Source organism: Taudactylus pleione, unplaced genomic scaffold, assembly GCF_031769625.1.
Source record: "Taudactylus pleione unplaced genomic scaffold, aTauple2 ptg000987l, whole genome shotgun sequence".
Taxonomy (NCBI): Eukaryota; Metazoa; Chordata; class Amphibia; order Anura; family Myobatrachidae; genus Taudactylus; species Taudactylus pleione.
Genome location: NW_028285388.1, coordinates 1,003,936 through 1,025,167, shown reverse-complemented (window position 1 = coordinate 1,025,167; position 21,232 = coordinate 1,003,936). Strand labels below are relative to the sequence as shown.

Sequence of the window (21,232 nt, the reverse complement as noted above, 5' to 3'; positions counted from 1 at the left end):
GACTACCAGCTCCCTCTGCTCATCTAGGTAACACGCACATTCTGCAGGGCAAGTGTCAGCTATAGGGACAGCCAGGGAGCCTCCTGTATCCAGTGCGTTCTGAATGATCTATTTTTGTTTACTTTGCCAAAGAGGGAAATGCGTTGTTTTCAGACGGGCAGCCTAAATAACGCACTATCATGTTCTTCCATCGTCTATTTTCTGTATGGAACCATCATAACAACAGCGTCTCTACAGCATAATGACGTACACTTCAAGCTGAACGTACTTTTGTGATGAAACCGCCCCAGCACCCTACACATTATCACCTGCCTCTCACCTAATCTCTCCCAGTGCCCCTACCGGAGACTATTTTTGGGAAAGTTGGGTAGAATACATAAATGCTTGGATAAAACACTTTTTTTTTCCCCTATAGAAACATTAATTTTAAATAATATAATCACCACAATGGCCTGTCCTTCAATAATATAGTCTCACTAGGGCATGCGACAAGCAGCACTGAAATCACTAAGAGACAGCATAATGTGGATGGGTGGGAAGGGGCCAGTAGGATGGGGCCTCTTGCTCAGCCCCGATAAACTTAGATACAATCTACGGTTTGCATACAACACTGATGACCAATGATTGGCGCGTGCACGGGATCTGTACTGTGCGTGTGCCAATCACTGACCGTGCCGGCGGTCGCAGTTTCCCCCCCCCTAAGCCACAGTATAGCAGTATGGCCAATGTCTGCGTCGGCACTCATTTACTGGCCTCGCAGGGGGGCAGGCGGTGGCCATTCTTAGTAAGCTTAGGCGTACTCAGATGGGCGTTGCCGCAAACATCACGTCCGATGGTTGCGATGTTGATACGAACTTGCGTCTTCGGACGCAGGAATTGGATATGAGATGTCGGCAGGCGGCGTCTTTTCTCATCGGACGCTTCCTTGAGCATTAGCATATATGCATACTGCACATGTGTGACTCAGGCCCTGTATATCAGAGGCTGGACTGTAGATGGGTAGGATGCACACCTATTTGTCTTATATATGTAACAATGCTGGATAGACTGGCCACACAGGCGGATGCATCCTTTCATATCCTGTTGAAATGTATTGTAAAGAAAACACTACACGACTCCAGAAACCATGAGACCCCGATCTTTCCGTACAGAGCATTGGATTACCATGTGTAACTGCAGGAGGAGGCACTAAGGGATCGGGTCTGTGCGTCTGATATCACCACCCAGCAGCAAACACTTCCGATCCCAGATAAAGGGTCCAGCATCATCTCTTACTGACGGTCTGAATGAGAGTTATGCAGGCCTTACATCAGTCGGCAATAAACCTGCATCCGATCCGATCGGTGGACTCCGATGATCGTCTATTTCTTGATGGGGGGGGGTTTCGGTAAACTACAACACGTTAAAAATCCCCGACTCGCCTTTGACGATCACTTTTGGGTCAGAATTGGCTCATCGAGCTTGTCCAACATGTTGGAATTTGCCTATCACCTGACGAAGGCATCAGCAGAACGGGGAATTGGCCCAAAAGATGCCTGGTTTATGGTCAGATTTAGTCAGGGCACTAGGGTTAAGTTTTACTAAAGCTTCTAAAAATGAAAAGTGGTGCTGCTGTCCATCCAATCAGATTGCGGCCATCGTTGCTCTTTAGCACCCTACAAAATCTGATTGGTGGCTGGGGACCACACCATCACTTGTCTGCTTTAGAAGCTTTATTAAATCTACCCGCTGGTGTCACAGATGTTCGCAGATAGAGGTTACAGCACAGCAGCATCTGTGCAGTGTGCTCCATTGTTTTCCAGCTCGTCAGACGTCGTCTCCAATACACAGAAATACAAGCGGCAGAACTTGGGTAAAAGGTTCTGCCGATTGGAGTCATTTTATGACTAGCCTAAACTCCAGGCATTAGCAGCCTAGTAACGGCAAAAGCATCCTGACAGATAATAACCTTAAACTAATGCAAATAAAACAAAATGAAGACAGTAATTGAAATAATGTGATAAGAACCCAATTTTCTCTCACTTTCGCACATCTTACTCCATCCTATACACCCACTCCCCATCCCCGCCGGCAGCTGATACACTCTGCGATAATCCCTCGCTCCATTTATCACGCTGTGAGATCCACGGCCGCCAGCAAGGGGTTAAACAGACATCGTTTTGCAATCTTTTCTTGTGGCTAAGCCAGTTCTGTCGGGCCCCGCGCCAGGCTCCCAGATTTATTGGGAATAGGGAGGGCATATTTAATTACACATGATTTGTAAGGTGAGGACAGAGTGGAGGTTTGTCATATATGGATGCCGTGCAGGGAGCGCAGGGCTGTATATCCCGAAGACTGACGCGCAGGTGGCCCTCTGCTCTCATGTTTTCTGCGTGTACGATCAGAGTAAGCTGTCGGACATCTGGAGGGCGTCTCCAATGGGACCCGGTGACATTCTGCGCCATAGCATCCTCTCTCCTGGACAGGAACGTCACTGGCATTAGGATATATGAGGGAGGTTTATAGAGCAAACTGACATATATAACCTGTACGTATGTAGCACTAGTCCTTGGAAATGACCGGAAAGCACACTGTATAATTAGTAATAATGCAATGTGCGATTAAAGTGGGAGACTTTGGTCAGTGTAGAATTATATATATTCCTACATATATCTGTATCTATCTATATATACTTACTGGTAATCAATAAACATCCAGTTTTGTTATTTATATGCACATTTACGTGACCATTTTTGGGGGATATACTAATTCACTTCACAGTTCCCTGTTCCTGATCATTGAGAATCCACCGGCGGACATTGGTGTAAGGTTGTCCGGCGTGTAACTGATAACTACCCTGGGTGAGTGCTGTCCACACAACCAGCCTCATCTAGAACCATGGCTGATGTGGCTCTTTTACTGGTACACACCATGGCTGCAATGAATATAAGCTCTCACGAGCAGGGCCCTCGTCCCTCATGTGCTTCTCCTTCCCTTACTTATACTATCATTTACTCCTAACTCCCCAATTGGCACCTAACACTTGGTTGCTTATGCCCTGCTGCTTGTGCTATACAGCAATGTGTATAAACCATGTCCTTGTCCTGCATTGTATTGTATTACTATTACTGTTTTTCTTGTGTGCTCATTTATGTACTGTGTAAGGTGCTGTGGAACCTTTGTGGTGCCATATAAATAAAGGATAATAATAATAATTAATAATAATAATAATAATAATAAAAGTGAATACCTTGTTTGGATCATTCCATTAGCGTTCCCACACACCTGTACATTCAGCTTCCACCAGTGAACATTGGTGCCAAGACTGTCCAAAACAATTGTGACAGTTATCATAGGCAAGTGCAGTTCACCCAGCCTCCTATACACACTTACCTTCAATGCAGTGTACACTATTATCTCCTCTCTAACATGTACAGGAAATGAATACAGCGCATTATCTATAATCACTTATTAATCATGATTATCACCTAAACAAGTTTCGTATGTGCGGGAACATTCTTTGTCCCCCCCCCCAAAATTGGGCACTTACCTTTATTCCCACCACAGTGATAACATATCATTAATCACAGAGTGAACCTCTTCCTCCAGCATTGCTGCTATACTGTGTAAGTGAATACTGTGACCTTGTTTCTGGGAGAACCTTTTATACAAGCTCCAAGTCTTTCCCACTAACAACCCGTATTACAACTATCGGTAATGTACAAAGTTTAATGGAACTGGAGTCCCCAATTGTCTGGAGGTATTACCTATATAAACGCACTTTGTCCGAGACGCACAGGCTGAATGGTACAATACAATCACCGATAGATCTCGGCAGAGTCACTGGAGCAAACGTTAACCCCTAATTGTTCTAGGACTGCGGAAATCACCATAAATGAGACTTACCCCCGGGGTACAACTGGGGCCGCGGTCACATGAGCAGAGACGTCACATCACACGAGGGGCTGTGGAAAAAGAACACACACACATCAATCATGTCTCTTATACGCTGGTTACTTTCATTAAGATGATTAAAGGGGAGGGGAGGGGTACATTTATGTCTGGTTATGAAACCAGCACAATACTAAATGTTTGCGATTAAATGTAAATTAAATGACCAACAATACACCAATTCTCTATACAGACAGGCAGTATTGATGACATGCTGGGACTTGTAGTTCCACAAGTCAGAGAGCCGTATTTGGCCACCGGTCTGCGTGCGACCGCCCGAGCTGTGTCATGTCACGCCGTCAGCCTCTTACCTGGCTAGGAAAGGGTAAAAGGAGTTTTGTGCTGGAAGTGGTGACGTGAGGACTTAGTATCAGGCTGCCAAGAGCCCTAATTTACTGCTCACACATCACTGAGTGTTGAATGCAACATAATGACACTTTAATAGACCGAGCATGATCAAATACCAGCAGCAAGCATTCTGGGTAATGACCCAGACCAAACGAGCTTGGTAATGGCTTTTCCTTATCTATTTACCTGTGCCCACACCAACACAAATACAACAACCCGCAGTGCAGGATGAGGTCGTTTGGGATTCGGCAAGAGGCTTAAATCACCCAGACACCTTCATTACATGCGTGTCAGGTGGCAAAGGGGGGGGCTAAGAAATATGGCTCCTCAGTATTATCTTAAACACAAAAAAAACCCCTCACAGCAGCATTTCAGTCACCAAACAAAATACGACCTCCGCCTCTGGACGTGAGGACAAGGCAGTCTGCGCGGAGAAGGCCGGAAAAGGCCCCCCCCCGTAACAATATCGGGACCTTTCCACGATCATCCTCAATGTGCGACGGCTGGTGGAACTTACAAATGCCAGATTGCGGACTTATCCCAGCCACAAAAGGAATGATTCATAGTGTACCACAGACGCTTTGTACAAAGCAGGTATGGGAGCACAGATGTGATTAGTGAACCATACCCGCGGTGCCGCCACCAAAACACAGGGACAGGCTCTACACGTGATCCCGCCCAGTGCGTCCCATGGGCAGGGTAGTGAACCGTCTGGATTCTCACTGGGTTACCCAGTTGGGGTGCTCACACCGTTATAGACATCCTCCAGCCAGCATTGATGGAGGAATTGGAAAAAAAACAATTATATGACTTGCCCAATTCGTTGATGGAATAGGAGAACTATCTTCTCTCTGAAATAGTTATTGCTGGTGCACAGAGCAAGCAAAGTAACACAGAGTCATATTTTAGGGGGAGGGGGTCTGGACTGCACACCCTAGCTATTTCTAATGGGATGTGCTGCCTAACTGAGACTTAGTACTACAATAGGTGCACCATAAAACCATTTCATAATTATACTTAATATAGAGAGTTTTTGGCATAAATTTGGCCAGTTATGAGCTTACCCACCAATGTCAAGGTAACCTCATCGGGTAAGTCCCTAACATTATAGGGGTTCATGTCCGGGGCATAGGACACCCCCAAACTAACCCAGCCAAACCAACCCCAAAGCACCACACAAATGAAAGAAGTGTGGAAGTGTAAGGTAAGTGAAAGTAGCTGCTTAGTGTCATGGGCCCCATACATGGTGCTATAAGCACCTTGCCATGCGACTTGCGATCCGACAGCAGACATATACGCCGGGCCCCACACACGGAGCGATCGGGTGGCCGACCGCCCGATATGCCGGAGCTCCCCTCCCCCACCCGCATATTGCTGCATGGGATCGTACATCACTTCCCCAGAACAAGTGAACATGCAGTAAGATCTGGAGGTGCGATGTACGATCCCACGGGAGCGCGCACTGGCCGATAACATGCCCACACGCGGTACGATGTAGCAGCGATATCGTAACAAGCCTACAGAAAAGTGAAAAATAAATGTGTCAAAATGGAACAAATAAAAAAAGCCAGAGTGATATAAATAGAACAGTGATCTAAATGTAACAGAGTAATATAAAGTGTTAAGTGGTGATGCCCCACAGAATTCCAGCCACAGCAGTTCAAGGGGCCCCACGCCCCAAAGTTCACCCCACAACACCACAAGGCATGTTCATCTCTGCATGCGGGGGGGAATATATGCTCTCTATCAGAACAACATTTGTCTAACTTTCAACCCCAAATCAGACCCTGTGAGTTAAGGTCAAGCTGGGATGCTCTCCCTCTCATCTCAACACCTGTCTGCACATTTTATATTCTCTACCCCCCCCCCCCCTACACCGTGCAACATGGTCTTGACAAAGTGTAAAATTGCACCTTTCAGCTAGACTGACTCCTAGCTGTAAATGAGACCCAGTATTTGCAGCTATTTATACATGTCAGACAGATGTGTGTCACAGGGACACGGAACCAGACTGTCTGATAAGGAAAGAGGCAATGAGGTGAGTAAAAGGCATGTAGGCATAGGCTGAACGAACAGTACAGAGGCCGCTCTGGACCTTCATGGATAAGGCACTACGCCTGGGACAATGTGAAGGTTAATCTGTGACGAGATCTATGGCTGTCAGTACAGGTCGGATGACGGAGGAAAGTGTAACATGTCCAAAGTTCTTGCCACTATCCCATCATCTGCCCCGTATGCACTGTTCCTGCCTCTCCCCATCATGGTGGACATAATAGTTTAGACTGAAACAAGGCCGACGTAATTGTGATCTCTCGGAGTCTCACTCAGTGGCGATACACAGGATGCAGGAGAGATAGGAATGAATGACAGGGATCTGCGCAGAGAAGACAATCTAGGTCCCCTGTCAGCGGAAATTACCGGGTTGTGTCCTCTCTAAAATAGGGACCAGTTGTGTAGCTTTGCCCTCACTCTTCAGCCATGAGGGACTTCAAAGGGCATAATCTGCTTCTCATTTCTACCGTTTCCTATGTCTCATGGCCCCAGTAATAAAGCTTTAATCCCCCAGTATCTCTCATTTCACTTGACCTCTACTCTTTGCACTAACAATGACACTCATGAAACAATCAGGACCAGCCATCCATCTTATCCAGCTCTACAACACAAAGACAGGGATATCTTCGCTTTTTTTTTTTAGCTCCTGGTACGACTTCCACAACACAGGGGAGTAATAGAATACGTCCTCCTCAATTCCCTAGTTGTATCTGTCAGTCTTTGGCGCCGATGTGCACTACAAAACATCCACCATGCTCAGGGAGCCCTGCTGGACTGATTAAAGTCTCCCTAGTAACTCTAAATACTAATCCAATGACACTGTCTATGTAATACCACTGCTGAGATGGTGCACTCCCCCCTGACCCCAAATTCTAGCACAGAAGATGGTGTAAAAGTGACCATTGCACAAGAACACACCGCCCACTGTTGACTTTGTGAGGTTTGTACATCAGCGTTTGGACAATATTTGCATGATGGAGCAGTTTATGCAGCGCTGAGGTATGGATCAGTCAGAATTCCACCACATGTTCCTTCATGAGACTTGACTGTGAAAGAGGCATTGGTGGGATGAGTGTTGAAAGGGAAGTGTCCTTGTCACCCCTTCCCCGACATTTTCTAGTTGGGTATTTTACTCTATTAAACGGTGATCGTTGCTCTCTCGATGTCCTCTGGGGCACCAGTCAGCTGGTCTCCCGGCTCTGGCAATGTGACCCCGGTCAGCCGTTCTATGCAGGAGCCAGTACACAAACTGACCGGAGCCCCAGAGAACATTACAGGAGAACCGATCTCCAATCCATGTATGCAGGAAAGTTTTCTTTTTTTTTTTTTAACTATTTTTTTTTTTGCAGTGATCAGCTTGTGGTCCATTTAGACCACACAGCTGATTACTAGGGCCCGGCTCTGCCCGTTAAGCTGAGTACTCACTGAGCAATGTGTACCCAGCTGAGAAGAGCAGTAGTCGGGGAATCGGGGGAAACCCTGGGTAACGCCATCTCCAGGTAGCGTTATTATCACAGGGCTTCCCCAAGTATTTTTTCACATTTTGTTTTTAGTAAATCTGGCCAGAGATCACATTCGCCATTACAATTATGGGCAATGCGATCTGCTTACTAAAAATATGTGATAATTAGAATTTGGAGCAAAATTTTATGAATTCTACTCCAATAGCCCTTTAGTAACTTTATGTGACACTAAAATAATGTGAAGAGGGTGAGAAAACACCCTTTTTCACTTTATTTTATAATAAATAATGTTAATTAATAGGGCGGCCCCTACATTTGAAACGCTTTGCGCTTTGCAAGTAAGCATTGGGAGAGGGGGGCGGAATCCTGAGGAAGTGCTGAAATTCACAACTACATTAAATATCTGCACAGCAGGATGAGAGGCAAGTCTGCAACTGCACCGAGCCAGTGTGACAATCACACAAAATCACCACACACACAGGAATTCCAGCCTACTAGTCTGGACACTTCCATCGGCCCGCAAAGGGGTTTGATGACAATTCCCCAGTAATCATGTTGGGAACATGATTAATGGTGCATACACACGGTCAGATTTGTTGTGATATGAACGATAACAATTTAAAAAATCGTTCATATCTAAAAGAAAATCTAAAAGAAAATCTGACATGTGGGCCTGCAACGATGAACAATGTGCGTTCCCGCATGTCAGATAACGATATCTGACATCGTCTGTGTTTGCAGTCAGATTTTGACGATTTCATTCATTTTAATACTGTCTGAAATCGTTCATATCGTTGGTAAAATCTTTCAATCATTCATCTGACAGATCTGACCGTGTGTATGCACTATTAGAATGCATCCTCGTGCGACAAAAATGTTGGGGAGCTCTGGGGCTTTGCAGAGTGTGACGACCGCATTCTCCAGGATCATAGCACAACTTAATCAGAATTATTAAAAGACAAACCCTAAAGGCCCCCATACATCAGAGATTGATTGCAGCAATCGTGCAATTTGCAATCGATTGTGTATAAAAATCTTTCCCTTTTTCAATCGATTGTGGCATCTCTGCAATCAGCAATCGATTGAAAAAGGGAAAGATTTTTATACACAATCGATTGCAAATTGCACGATTGCTGCAATCAATCTCTGATGTATGGGGACCTTAACTCTCGACTCTCATTTTTTGACAAGATTGTAGTGAAGGTCTTATTGGGAGCATTGTTTCAAGGTGATAGATTGATTTGATTATGTATATTCAATTTATTGTTATGAATATATGTTATTATTGTGATGATTTAAGATTATTTTGTTTTTTTATTCTGTTTCCAGTTACCGAACTGATATGTAACAAATATTGTTTTTATTTTTTCATACTGTTTATTTGTATATTGTATACGGTGTTTCAATAAAAATAAAATAAAAAAGACATACCCTGTGAAATTTTTCCACCAGAACCCTCCCGCGGCTGTCCGTGCCCGGCTGACCTTCGATCGGTATGCCGGGCGTCGGGCTCCCGGGGAAATTAAAATGACAGGCGTCCAAAACTGGACGCCTGTCATTAGACCCCTGCCGGGATTAGACAGTAGGGAAGCCGGTGGTCGTATTTCGACCGTCGGCTTCCTGACCGCATCCCTTCCGCAGTGCTGTACGTTAGGGCACAGGTTTTCAAACTCGGTCCTCAGGACTCCAAACAGTGCATGTTTTCCAGGTCTCCTCACAGAATCACAAGTGAAATTATTAGCTCCACCTGTGGATCTATTAAAATGTGTCAGTGAGTAATGACTACACCTGTGCACCTGCTGAGTGACCTGGAAAACGTGACCTGTGTCGGGTCCTCAGGACAGAGATTGAAAACCTCTGCGTTAGGGCACTACCACAAATACATACTGGCCACACACAGGCCCATATTGCCTCAGTGACCTTAGGGTGTATAACTCAGAGGTTCCCAAACGCGTTCCTCAAGGCTACCCAACAGTTCAGGTTTTAGAGATATCCATGGTTGAGCACAGGTGACGTAATTAGTGCATTAGTCAATTTGATTCAACCACCTGTGATAAACCATGGATATCTCTAAAACCTGAACTGTTGGGGAGCCTTGCTGGACCACGTTTGGGAACCTCTGGTGTAATGCATTTGCTATTCACAGTTAAGTGGACGCAGAGATCTGGCTGATCTCTTGCACCAGGTATAGGCTCGGTACTAATATCCAGTGATGACGGTGACTTGGGTCATTCCATGGTAACATCGCAAACAATTAGCAATTCCTGTATAGTTTTTTAAAGCATGACCTGTCTTATTATTTTCTCAGTAACTAAAATTAATTTCACATAAAGTCCTTTTGCTGTTGATAGCCCTGCCTATACTAGCTATGTGACTTTGTAACGTGAGTTACCATGGAATGACCCACTTTCACAAATGGATGGATAGGGGCATGGCGAACGCATAGATGTGGCCAACATTGAAAACCGCCAAAGATTTGTTTTTATTGCCGAACACGAATTGCGTACAACTCTTACTACTCAGGCCCCCAAAGGATAGAAGAAATGACAGCGTCATCACATGACTCCCATATTCCCTATTATACTGCACCTGCACATTTTCCGGTAGGGAGGAATGTGGTGTAGTCAGCACGCTGGATGCCGAGACAGGTGAGATCTGCGCTGCACCATTATATTACATGCATCTGACTTTCCATACACAAACTCACAGCAAAACTACTCAAACCTTATATATCTCCATACGCTCACTAGCACTATAGACTTGGCACCCACCCCAGCTACAGATGTGTCCTCTTGCATCTTTGCCGATCGCGCTACAAATGTGAGCACGTATCGCACCATGCAACGGAGCGTGCGTACCCACCTGCTCTCGATTTTCCGCACAGATGCAAGAGGACACATCTGTATATACTCCCCTCTCCATCACTACGATGGGAACTATTGTGTCACATCTATCTATCTATCTCACTGGTATAGTTGTAGCTTCACCCCGTTGCCAGCACATACGAGTCCAGTCCAGACCTGCAACATAAAGATACAAAAAGTGTGGCACACAGAGGATTCAATATGCAAAATGGAGTCAAATCCATTTTGCATATTGAATCCTCTGGGTGCAGCACTTTTTGTATCTTTATATATAATTTTTTTTCCCTCACAACAGCATACAGTACATGGCATATTATACCCCGCAGTGACAGCATTTGGCACATTATACCCCGCAGTGACCAGCATATGGCATATTATACCCAGCAGTGACCAGCATATGGCATATTATACCCCGCAGTGACAGCATTTGGCACATTATACCCCGCAGTGACCAGCATATGGCATATTATACCCAGCAGTGACAGCATTTGGCACATTATACCCCGCAGTGACCAGCATATGGCATATTATACCCAGCAGTGACCAGCATATGGCATTACTATAATCCTTCTGTTCTGTTGCTACCACATTCCTAATATGAGACGAGAGAGTCAGAGATGAGGGACCCCAGGAGCTTTAGAACTACAACACCCAGCATGCCATTGCCATGTCAGCCTCAGAGTCTCATGAAATACAGGAGAATCTAGATAGCTCCAGCTGGGATGGAATATGGGGGTCTGTTCATCATGGACATGCTGGGACTTGTAGTTTCACGCCTGCGGCCTACCTCTGAGGTAACGGATACATGTAACTTTAACTAACCGTCCGTCCGTCCTCACTCGGTTTCTGAGGTACCCGGAGCGGGAGCCGCCAAGCCGGGGCCGCCAGTCCATGTGGCGTCAGGCTCCGCCTGGGAGGGAGGTGTCTGTCGGCGGCTAATGAGAGAAGTCACCCGGTGTGCTGTCACCACTGCCAGTCATCATTTCCCACAGGGGACCGTCATGTCAGCTCCGACGCCGTCACAGACCCCCGGCCTGTACTCTCCCACCTCAGGAACCCCAACTCCCACTCCCGTCCTGCAACTCAGGAACCCCAACTCCCACCCCCGTCCTGCAACTCAGGAACCCCAACTCCCACCCCCGTCCTGCAACTCAGGAACCCCAACTCCCACCCCCGTCCTGCACCTCAGGAATCCCAACTCCCATCCCGTCCTGTACTCTCCCACCTCAGGATCCCCAACTCCCACCCCCGGCCTGCACCTCAGGAACCCCAACTCCCACCCCCGGCCTGCACCTCAGGAACCCCAACTCCCACCCCCGTCCTGCACCTCAGGAACCCCAACTCCCACCCCCGTCCTGCACCTCAGGAATCCCAACTCCCATCCCGTCCTGTACTCTCCCACCTCAGGATCCCCAACTCCCACCCCCGGCCTGCACCTCAGGAACCCCAACTCCCACCCCCGGCCTGCACCTCAGGAACCCCAACTCCCATCCCCGGCCTGCACCTCAGGATCCCCAACTCCCACCTCCGGCCTGCACCTCAGGAACCCCAACTCCCACCCCCGGCCTGCACCTCAGGAACCCCAACTCCCATCCCCGGCCTGCACCTCAGGAACGCCAACTCCCATCCCGTCCTGTACTCTCCCACCTCAGGAACCCCAACTCCCACCCCCAGCCTGCACCTCAGGAACGCCAACTCCCACTCCCGGCCTGCACCTCAGGAACCCCAACTCCCATCCCATCCCGTCCTGTACTCTCCCACCTCAGGATCCCCAACTCCCACCCCCGGCCTGCACCTCAGGAACCCCAACTCCCACCCCCGGCCTGCACCTCAGGAACCCCAACTCCCATCCCCGGCCTGCACCTCAGGAACGCCAACTCCAATCCCGGCCTGCACCTCAGGAACCCCAACTCCCACCTCCGGCCTGCACCTCAGGATCCCCAACTCCCACCTCCGGCCTGCACCTCAGGAACCCCAACTCCCACCCCCGGCCTGCACCTAAGGAACCCCAACTCCCATCCCGTCCTGTACTCTCCCACCTCAGGAACCCCAACTCCCACCCCCAGCCTGCACCTCAGGAACGCCAACTCCCACTCCCGGCCTGCACCTCAGGAACCCCAACTCCCATCCCATCCCGTCCTGTACTCTCCCACCTCAGGATCCCCAACTCCCACCCCCGGCCTGCACCTCAGGAACCCCAACTCCCACCCCCGGCCTGCACCTCAGGAACCCCAACTCCCATCCCCGGCCTGCACCTCAGGAACGCCAACTCCAATCCCGTCCTGCACCTCAGGAACCCCAACTCCCACCTCCGGCCTGCACCTCAGGAACCCCAACTCCCACCCCCGGCCTGCACCTCAGGAACCCCAACTCCCATCCCGTCCTGTACTCTCCCACCTCAGGAACCCCAACTCCCACCCCCAGCCTGCACCTCAGGAACCCCAACTCCCACTCCCGGCCTGCACCTCAGGAACCCCAACTCCCATCCCATCCCGTCCTGTACTCTCCCACCTCAGGATCCCCAACTCCCACCCCCGGCCTGCACCTCAGGAACCCCAACTCCCACCCCCGGCCTGCACCTCAGGAACCCCAACTCCCATCCCCGGCCTGCACTTCAGGAACGCCAACTTCAATCCCGTCCTGCACCTCAGGAACCCCAACTCCCACCCCCGTCCTGCACCTCAGGAACCCCAACTCCCATCCCATCCCGTCCTGTACTCTCCCACCTCAGGATCCCCAACTCCCACCCCCGGCCTGCACCTCAGGAACCCCAACTCCCACCCCCGGCCTGCACCTCAGGAACCCCAACTCCCACCTCCGGCCTGCACCTCAGGATCCCCAACTCCCACCTCCGGCCTGCACCTCAGGAACCCCAACTCCCACCCCCGGCCTGCACCTAAGGAACCCCAACTCCCATCCCGTCCTGTACTCTCCCACCTCAGGAACCCCAACTCCCACCCCCAGCCTGCACCTCAGGAACCCCAACTCCCACTCCCGGCCTGCACCTCAGGAACCCCAACTCCCATCCCATCCCGTCCTGTACTCTCCCACCTCAGGATCCCCAACTCCCACCCCCGGCCTGCACCTCAGGAACCCCAACTCCCACCCCCGGCCTGCACCTCAGGAACCCCAACTCCCATCCCCGGCCTGCACCTCAGGAACGCCAACTCCAATCCCGGCCTGCACCTCAGGAACCCCAACTCCCACCTCCGGCCTGCACCTCAGGATCCCCAACTCCCACCTCCGGCCTGCACCTCAGGAACCCCAACTCCCACCCCTGGCCTGCACCTAAGGAACCCCAACTCCCATCCCGTCCTGTACTCTCCCACCTCAGGAACCCCAACTCCCACCCCCAGCCTGCACCTCAGGAACGCCAACTCCCACTCCCGGCCTGCACCTCAGGAACCCCAACTCCCATCCCGTCCTGTACTCTCCCACCTCAGGATCCCCAACTCCCACCCCCGGCCTGCACCTCAGGAACCCCAACTCCCACCCCCGGCCTGCACCTCAGGAACCCCAACTCCCATCCCCGGCCTGCACCTCAGGAACGCCAACTCCAATCCCGTCCTGCACCTCAGGAACCCCAACTCCCACCTCCGGCCTGCACCTCAGGAACCCCAACTCCCACCCCCGGCCTGCACCTAAGGAACCCCAACTCCCATCCCGTCCTGTACTCTCCCACCTCAGGAACCCCAACTCCCACCCCCAGCCTGCACCTCAGGAACCCCAACTCCCACTCCCGGCCTGCACCTCAGGAACCCCAACTCCCATCCCATCCCGTCCTGTACTCTCCCACCTCAGGATCCCCAACTCCCACCCCCGGCCTGCACCTCAGGAACCCCAACTCCCACCCCCGGCCTGCACCTCAGGAACCCCAACTCCCATCCCCGGCCTGCACTTCAGGAACGCCAACTCCAATCCCGTCCTGCACCTCAGGAACCCCAACTCCCACCCCCGTCCTGCACCTCAGGAACCCCAACTCCCATCCCATCCCGTCCTGTACTCTCCCACCTCAGGATCCCCAACTCCCACCCCCGGCCTGCACCTCAGGAACCCCAACTCCCACCCCCGGCCTGCACCTCAGGAACCCCAACTCCCACCTCCGGCCTGCACCTCAGGATCCCCAACTCCCACCTCCGGCCTGCACCTCAGGAACCCCAACTCCCACCCCCGGCCTGCACCTAAGGAACCCCAACTCCCATCCCGTCCTGTACTCTCCCACCTCAGGAACCCCAACTCCCACCCCCAGCCTGCACCTCAGGAACGCCAACTCCCACTCCCGGCCTGCACCTCAGGAACCCCAACTCCCATCCCATCCCGTCCTGTACTCTCCCACCTCAGGATCCCCAACTCCCACCCCCGGCCTGCACCTCAGGAACCCCAACTCCCACCCCCGGCCTGCACCTCATGAACCCCAACTCCCATCCCCGGCCTGCACCTCAGGAACGCCAACTCCAATCCCGTCCTGCACCTCAGGAACCCCAACTCCCACCTCCGGCCTGCACCTCAGGAACCCCAACTCCCACCCCCGGCCTGCACCTAAGGAACCCCAACTCCCATCCCGTCCTGTACTCTCCCACCTCAGGAACCCCAACTCCCACCCCCAGCCTGCACCTCAGGAACCCCAACTCCCACTCCCGGCCTGCACCTCAGGAACCCCAACTCCCATCCCATCCCGTCCTGTACTCTCCCACCTCAGGATCCCCAACTCCCACCCCCGGCCTGCACCTCAGGATCCCCAACTCCCACCTCCGGCCTGCACCTCAGGAACCCCAACTCCCACCCCCGGCCTGCACCTAAGGAACCCCAACTCCCATCCCGTCCTGTACTCTCCCACCTCAGGAACCCCAACTCCCACCCCCAGCCTGCACCTCAGGAACGCCAACTCCCACTCCCGGCCTGCACCTCAGGAACCCCAACTCCCACCCCCGTCCTGCAACTCAGGAACCCCAACTCCCACCCCCGTCCTGCAACTCAGGAACCCCAACTCCCACCCCCGTCCTGCAACTCAGGAACCCCAACTCCCACCCCCGTCCTGCACCTCAGGAATCCCAACTCCCATCCCGTCCTGTACTCTCCCACCTCAGGATCCCCAACTCCCACCCCCGGCCTGCACCTCAGGAACCCCAACTCCCACCCCCGGCCTGCACCTCAGGAACCCCAACTCCCACCCCCGTCCTGCACCTCAGGAACCCCAACTCCCACCCCCGTCCTGCACCTCAGGAATCCCAACTCCCATCCCGTCCTGTACTCTCCCACCTCAGGATCCCCAACTCCCACCCCCGGCCTGCACCTCAGGAACCCCAACTCCCACCCCCGGCCTGCACCTCAGGAACCCCAACTCCCATCCCCGGCCTGCACCTCAGGATCCCCAACTCCCACCTCCGGCCTGCACCTCAGGAACCCCAACTCCCACCCCCGGCCTGCACCTCAGGAACCCCAACTCCCATCCCCGGCCTGCACCTCAGGAACGCCAACTCCCATCCCGTCCTGTACTCTCCCACCTCAGGAACCCCAACTCCCACCCCCAGCCTGCACCTCAGGAACGCCAACTCCCACTCCCGGCCTGCACCTCAGGAACCCCAACTCCCATCCCATCCCGTCCTGTACTCTCCCACCTCAGGATCCCCAACTCCCACCCCCGGCCTGCACCTCAGGAACCCCAACTCCCACCCCCGGCCTGCACCTCAGGAACCCCAACTCCCATCCCCGGCCTGCACCTCAGGAACGCCAACTCCAATCCCGGCCTGCACCTCAGGAACCCCAACTCCCACCTCCGGCCTGCACCTCAGGATCCCCAACTCCCACCTCCGGCCTGCACCTCAGGAACCCCAACTCCCACCCCCGGCCTGCACCTAAGGAACCCCAACTCCCATCCCGTCCTGTACTCTCCCACCTCAGGAACCCCAACTCCCACCCCCAGCCTGCACCTCAGGAACGCCAACTCCCACTCCCGGCCTGCACCTCAGGAACCCCAACTCCCATCCCATCCCGTCCTGTACTCTCCCACCTCAGGATCCCCAACTCCCACCCCCGGCCTGCACCTCAGGAACCCCAACTCCCACCCCCGGCCTGCACCTCAGGAACCCCAACTCCCATCCCCGGCCTGCACCTCAGGAACGCCAACTCCAATCCCGTCCTGCACCTCAGGAACCCCAACTCCCACCTCCGGCCTGCACCTCAGGAACCCCAACTCCCACCCCCGGCCTGCACCTCAGGAACCCCAACTCCCATCCCGTCCTGTACTCTCCCACCTCAGGAACCCCAACTCCCACCCCCAGCCTGCACCTCAGGAACCCCAACTCCCACTCCCGGCCTGCACCTCAGGAACCCCAACTCCCATCCCATCCCGTCCTGTACTCTCCCACCTCAGGATCCCCAACTCCCACCCCCGGCCTGCACCTCAGGAACCCCAACTCCCACCCCCGGCCTGCACCTCAGGAACCCCAACTCCCATCCCCGGCCTGCACTTCAGGAACGCCAACTTCAATCCCGTCCTGCACCTCAGGAACCCCAACTCCCACCCCCGTCCTGCACCTCAGGAACCCCAACTCCCATCCCATCCCGTCCTGTACTCTCCCACCTCAGGATCCCCAACTCCCACCCCCGGCCTGCACCTCAGGAACCCCAACTCCCACCCCCGGCCTGCACCTCAGGAACCCCAACTCCCACCTCCGGCCTGCACCTCAGGATCCCCAACTCCCACCTCCGGCCTGCACCTCAGGAACCCCAACTCCCACCCCCGGCCTGCACCTAAGGAACCCCAACTCCCATCCCGTCCTGTACTCTCCCACCTCAGGAACCCCAACTCCCACCCCCAGCCTGCACCTCAGGAACGCCAACTCCCACTCCCGGCCTGCACCTCAGGAACCCCAACTCCCATCCCATCCCGTCCTGTACTCTCCCACCTCAGGATCCCCAACTCCCACCCCCGGCCTGCACCTCAGGAACCCCAACTCCCACCCCCGGCCTGCACCTCAGGAACCCCAACTCCCATCCCCGGCCTGCACCTCAGGAACGCCAACTCCAATCCCGGCCTGCACCTCAGGAACCCCAACTCCCACCTCCGGCCTGCACCTCAGGATCCCCAACTCCCACCTCCGGCCTGCACCTCAGGAACCCCAACTCCCACCCCTGGCCTGCACCTAAGGAACCCCAACTCCCATCCCGTCCTGTACTCTCCCACCTCAGGAACCCCAACTCCCACCCCCAGCCTGCACCTCAGGAACGCCAACTCCCACTCCCGGCCTGCACCTCAGGAACCCCAACTCCCATCCCGTCCTGTACTCTCCCACCTCAGGATCCCCAACTCCCACCCCCGGCCTGCACCTCAGGAACCCCAACTCCCACCCCCGGCCTGCACCTCAGGAACCCCAACTCCCATCCCCGGCCTGCACCTCAGGAACGCCAACTCCAATCCCGTCCTGCACCTCAGGAACCCCAACTCCCACCTCCGGCCTGCACCTCAGGAACCCCAACTCCCACCCCCGGCCTGCACCTAAGGAACCCCAACTCCCATCCCGTCCTGTACTCTCCCACCTCAGGAACCCCAACTCCCACCCCCAGCCTGCACCTCAGGAACCCCAACTCCCACTCCCGGCCTGCACCTCAGGAACCCCAACTCCCATCCCATCCCGTCCTGTACTCTCCCACCTCAGGATCCCCAACTCCCACCCCCGGCCTGCACCTCAGGAACCCCAACTCCCACCCCCGGCCTGCACCTCAGGAACCCCAACTCCCATCCCCGGCCTGCACTTCAGGAACGCCAACTCCAATCCCGTCCTGCACCTCAGGAACCCCAACTCCCACCCCCGTCCTGCACCTCAGGAACCCCAACTCCCATCCCATCCCGTCCTGTACTCTCCCACCTCAGGATCCCCAACTCCCACCCCCGGCCTGCACCTCAGGAACCCCAACTCCCACCCCCGGCCTGCACCTCAGGAACCCCAACTCCCACCTCCGGCCTGCACCTCAGGATCCCCAACTCCCACCTCCGGCCTGCACCTCAGGAACCCCAACTCCCACCCCCGGCCTGCACCTAAGGAACCCCAACTCCCATCCCGTCCTGTACTCTCCCACCTCAGGAACCCCAACTCCCACCCCCAGCCTGCACCTCAGGAACGCCAACTCCCACTCCCGGCCTGCACCTCAGGAACCCCAACTCCCATCCCATCCCGTCCTGTACTCTCCCACCTCAGGATCCCCAACTCCCACCCCCGGCCTGCACCTCAGGAACCCCAACTCCCACCCCCGGCCTGCACCTCATGAACCCCAACTCCCATCCCCGGCCTGCACCTCAGGAACGCCAACTCCAATCCCGTCCTGCACCTCAGGAACCCCAACTCCCACCTCCGGCCTGCACCTCAGGAACCCCAACTCCCACCCCCGGCCTGCACCTAAGGAACCCCAACTCCCATCCCGTCCTGTACTCTCCCACCTCAGGAACCCCAACTCCCACCCCCAGCCTGCACCTCAGGAACCCCAACTCCCACTCCCGGCCTGCACCTCAGGAACCCCAACTCCCATCCCATCCCGTCCTGTACTCTCCCACCTCAGGATCCCCAACTCCCACCCCCGGCCTGCACCTCAGGATCCCCAACTCCCACCTCCGGCCTGCACCTCAGGAACCCCAACTCCCACCCCCGGCCTGCACCTAAGGAACCCCAACTCCCATCCCGTCCTGTACTCTCCCACCTCAGGAACCCCAACTCCCACCCCCAGCCTGCACCTCAGGAACGCCAACTCCCACTCCCGGCCTGCACCTCAGGAACCCCAACTCCCATCCCATCCTGTCCTGTACTCTCCCACCTCAGGATCCCCAACTCCCACCCCCGGCCTGCACCTCAGGAACCCCAACTCCCACCCCCGGCCTGCACCTCAGGAACCCCAACTCCCACCCCCGTCCTGCAACTCAGGAACCCCAACTCCCACCCCCGTCCTGCACCTCAGGAATCCCAACTCCCATCCCGTCCTGTACTCTCCCACCTCAGGATCCCCAACTCCCACCCCCGGCCTGCAACTCAGGAACCCCAACTCCCACCCCCGGCCTGCAACTCAGGAACCCCAACTCCCACCCCCGTCCTGCAACTCAGGAACCCCAACTCCCACCCCCGTCCTGCACCTCAGGAATCCCAACTCCCATCCCGTCCTGTACTCTCCCACCTCAGGATCCCCAACTCCCACCCCCGGCCTGCACCTCAGGAACCCCAACTCCCACCCCCGGCCTGCACCTCAGGAACCCCAACTCCCACCCCCGTCCTGCACCTCAGGAACCCCAACTCCCACCCCCGTCCTGCACCTCAGGAATCCCAACTCCCATCCCGTCCTGTACTCTCCCACCTCAGGATCCCCAACTCCCACCCCCGGCCTGCACCTCAGGAACCCCAACTCCCACCCCCGGCCTGCACCTCAGGAACCCCAACTCCCATCCCCGGCCTGCACCTCAGGATCCCCAACTCCCACCTCCGGCCTGCACCTCAGGAACCCCAACTCCCACCCCCGGCCTGCACCTCAGGAACCCCAACTCCCATCCCCGGCCTGCACCTCAGGAACGCCAACTCCCATCCCGTCCTGTACTCTCCCACCTCAGGAACCCCAACTCCCACCCCCAGCCTGCACCTCAGGAACGCCAACTCCCACTCCCGGCCTGCACCTCAGGAACCCCAACTCCCATCCCATCCCGTCCTGTACTCTCCCACCTCAGGATCCCCAACTCCCACCCCCGGCCTGCACCTCAGGAACCCCAACTCCCACCCCCGGCCTGCACCTCAGGAACCCCAACTCCCATCCCCGGCCTGCACCTCAGGAACGCCAACTCCAATCCCGGCCTGCACCTCAGGATCCCCAACTCCCACCTCCGGCCTGCACCTCAGGATCCCCAACTCCCACCTCCGGCCTGCACCTCAGGAACCCCAACTCCCACCCCCGGCCTGCACCTAAGGAACCCCAACTCCCATCCCGTCCTGTACTCTCCCACCTCAGGAACCCCAACTCCCACCCCCAGCCTGCACCTCAGGAACGCCAACTCCCACTCCCGGCCTGCACCTCAGGAACCCCAACTCCCATCCCATCCCGTCCTGTACTCTCCCACCTCAGGATCCCCAACTCCCACCCCCGGCCTGCACCTCAGGAACCCCAACTCCCACCCCCGGCCTGCACCTCAGGAACCCCAACTCCCATCCCCGGCCTGCACCTCAGGAACGCCAACTCCAATCCCGTCCTGCACCTCAGGAACCCCAACTCCCACCTCCGGCCTGCACCTCAGGAACCCCAACTCCCACCCCCGGCCTGCACCTCAGGAACCCCAACTCCCATCCCGTCCTGTACTCTCCCACCTCAGGAACCCCAACTCCCACCCCCAGCCTGCACCTCAGGAACCCCAACTCCCACTCCCGGCCTGCACCTCAGGAACCCCAACTCCCATCCCATCCCGTCCTGTACTCTCCCACCTCAGGATCCCCAACTCCCACCCCCGGCCTGCACCTCAGGAACCCCAACTCCCACCCCCGGCCTGCACCTCAGGAACCCCAACTCCCATCCCCGGCCTGCACTTCAGGAACGCCAACTCCAATCCCG

The 21,232-nt window shown here is 54.9% G+C and overlaps 1 long non-coding RNA gene across 1 annotated transcript; it reads right to left on the bottom strand.

Annotated features, from left to right (window-relative positions):
- Positions 1–3,228: 3,228 nt before the first annotated feature.
- Positions 3,229–11,567, bottom strand: LOC148454505 (uncharacterized). Its single transcript, XR_015874810.1, has 3 exons — positions 11,480–11,567; positions 3,886–3,944; positions 3,229–3,304 (listed from the first exon to the last, which is right to left on the bottom strand). It is a non-coding gene; the product is annotated as an uncharacterized LOC148454505 (long non-coding RNA).
- Positions 11,568–21,232: the final 9,665 nt, after the last annotated feature.